The following is a 208-nucleotide window of genomic DNA, read 5'->3' as shown; positions in this document are numbered from 1 at the left end:
GGCGTGCGTGTGTTCAGGATACACAGGTGTATCATCTCTCCTAATTTAGACAGACATCAAAGAAGAATAGACTGGAATGCACTAATTGCCCCGCGCAGTATTACCAATACTTCTTCCTATTTTTCATACCTCATATCAACTGAGAGAACTGATTGTTTTGATCCATGAAATTTAGATCGGATATTATGTCATTTACTTGAGCAACTTG

The sequence above is a fragment of the Penaeus monodon genome, chromosome 24 (assembly GCF_015228065.2).
Source record: "Penaeus monodon isolate SGIC_2016 chromosome 24, NSTDA_Pmon_1, whole genome shotgun sequence".
Taxonomy (NCBI): Eukaryota; Metazoa; Arthropoda; class Malacostraca; order Decapoda; family Penaeidae; genus Penaeus; species Penaeus monodon.
The sequence above is the reverse complement of the archived record's forward strand: the minus strand, read 5'-3'. Positions refer to the sequence as shown.